The sequence below is a fragment of the Pristiophorus japonicus genome, chromosome 20, assembly GCF_044704955.1.
Source record: "Pristiophorus japonicus isolate sPriJap1 chromosome 20, sPriJap1.hap1, whole genome shotgun sequence".
NCBI lineage: Eukaryota > Metazoa > Chordata > Chondrichthyes > Pristiophoridae > Pristiophorus > Pristiophorus japonicus.
The window spans coordinates 86,872,809-86,875,308 of NC_091996.1; the positions used below are offsets into that span (position 1 = coordinate 86,872,809).

General features: G+C 51.3%; 1 protein-coding gene across 2 annotated transcripts in view; it reads right to left on the bottom strand.

The window, feature by feature from the left end:
* Positions 1 to 6: 6 nt before the first annotated feature.
* LOC139232653 (eukaryotic translation initiation factor 5A-1-like) overlaps positions 7 to 2,500 on the bottom strand; it is a 30,445-nt gene continuing 27,951 nt past the window's right edge. For both annotated transcript variants that reach the window (XM_070863106.1, XM_070863107.1), the window contains exon 6: positions 7 to 1,745. The gene's annotated coding sequence lies outside the window, so the exon portion shown is untranslated. The remainder of the gene's footprint in view (positions 1,746 to 2,500) is intronic.

The window sequence follows — 2,500 nt, forward strand, 5'->3', positions numbered from 1 at the left end:
GGGGGAGGGGGTCGGTGAAGCGAGGTCACCCTTCAAAAGTGGGATAGTTAACTCAGTGCTGGTGTGCCTCTCGAGTGAGAAAGAAGCACGTTTTACCTGTGCTTTAAACCAAAGTGGCATCGCCCTTTTTCAAAGTCCATCAATTTTTAAATATTTAAACTCCTCTCGCTTCAATTAAAAGACCCCCCCCCCCCCCCCCCCAGTTTCATTGACCGAAGGCAGACAGAAAATCAACACGGCATGAACAACAGCAGACGGTTCCAGCTGCACTGCTGAGTGTCGGGATTTCGGTACCGATTCCGACAAAGGGGCGGGGGCAAGATTAGAGACCAAACAATAGTACTCTACCTCCCCTAAAAATAACCAAGTGAGACAGCTGGGATGTTCCATATACAACAGGAGGACTAGTTTCAACGGCGTGTGCACACGCACCCTCCTCTCTCTCCCCTTTCTCTCTCTCACACACTCTCCCCTTTCTCTCTCTCACACACTCTCCCCTTTCTCTCTCTCACACACTCTCCCCTTTCTCTCTCTCACACACTCTCTCCCCTTTCTCTCTCGCACACTCTCCCCTTTCTCTCGCTCTCGCACACTCTCTCCCCTTTCTCTCTCTCTCCACGCACTCTCCCCTTTCTCTCTCTCACCTTTCTCTCTCTATCTCGCACGCTCTCTCCCCTTTCTCTCTCTCTCTCGCACGCTCTCTCCCCTTTCTCTCACTCTCGCACGCTCTCTCACCTTTCTCTCACTCTCCCCTTTCTCTCTCTCGCACACTCTCTCCCCTTTCTCTCTCGCACACTCTCTCCCCTTTCTCTCTCCCCTTTCTCTCTCTCTCGCACACTCTCTCCTCTTTCTCTCTCTCTCTCGCACTCTCCCCTTTCTCTCTCTCTCACTCTCTCCCCTTTCTCTCTCTCACACTCTCTCCCCTTTCTCTCTCTCACACTCTCTCCCCTTTCTCTCTCTCACACTCTCTCCCCTTTCTCTCTCTCACACTCTCTCCCCTTTCTCCCCTTTCTCACTCTCACCTTTCTCTCTCCCCTTTCTCTCTCTCTCTCGCACACTCTCTCCCCTTTCTCTCTCTCTCGCACACTCTCTCCTCTTTCTCTCTCTCTCTCGCACTCTCCCCTTTCTCTCTCTCACACTCTCTCCCCTTTCTCTCTCTCCCCTTTCTCTCTCTCCCCTTTCTCTCTCTCACACTCTCTCCCCTTTCTCTCTCTCACACTCTCTCCCCTTTCTCTCTCTCTCACACTCTCTCCCCTTTCTCTCACACACACACACCTTTCGCTCTCTCTCTCACAGTATAGAATGAAGACCACAGCATTTAGAACAGGAAGCAACAATAAAAAAGACACAAGCCCCCCTCCACTCCCACAAAGTGTCTTCGAGTATGGTGGGGGAATAGTTCCTAAATGTGGGGGGAGGAGGAGGAGGACGACAAGGAGTGCATCACTGAAGCCGTCTCCCCGCTCAGCCGAGTCTCCCGGCAGCAGTGGCCGGGGGGGTGGGGGGGGGGGTCCGTTGGTCCAAAACAAAACCAGTTCGGTTGCCAGCGGGCATCGTGTGGTGTTTTTGTTTGCCAGCGTTTCGGGAAGAAAGTTAGTGTTCGCTTGCAATTTTTTTGTTTTTTTTTTTTTCCCCCTCCGTTTTGTTTAAATTATACTTTGTCGTGTTCGTGTCGAAATAAAAGTCTCAATCCCAAAGCGCACGTTTAGCTCACAGACCTGGACGGTTTTACCAGAAGCTGTATCCTGCAGGGAGGGAGAGAGAGAGAGAGAGAGAGATCAGTATCAAACATAAAAAGTGGAATCAATACCCGGAGGTCACAGGCGGTAGCTTTTTACATGGAGCGCGGGTCACACGAGTCATTGTACAGAAAGGGAAGATCCTGCATTTACATAGTGCCTTCCACAATCGCAGGACACCTCAAAGAGCTTTACCGCGTACTTTCTGAAGTGCAGTCACTGGTGTAACGTGAGAAACACTGCAGCCAAGATGCGCACAGCAAGCTCCCACAAACGGCAATGTGATCGTGGCCCAGATAATCTGCGTTTCAGTGACGTCGGTTGAGGGATAAATATTGGCCCCAGGGCACTGGGAGAACGGCCCTTCTTCAAAATAGCAGCCGTAGGTTGAGCAGGTTGGGCCTGGAGTTTAGAAGAATGAGAGGTGATCTTATTGAACGTATACGATTCTGAGGGGGGGCTTGACAAGGTGGATGCAGAGAGGATGTTTCCCCTCATGGGGAATCTAGAACGAGGTGGGCATAGTTTCAGAATAAGGGGCCGCCCATTTAAGACGGAGGAGAAGGAGGAATTTCTTCTCCCAGAGGGTTGTAAATCTGTGGAATTCACTGCCCCAGAGAGCTGTGGAGGGCTGGGTCATTGAGTATATTTAAGGTGGAGACAGACAGATTTTTGAGCGATAAGGGAGTCAGGGGTTATGGGGAGCGGGCGGGGAAGTGGAGCTGAGCCCATGATCGGATCAGCCGTAATCTTATTGAATG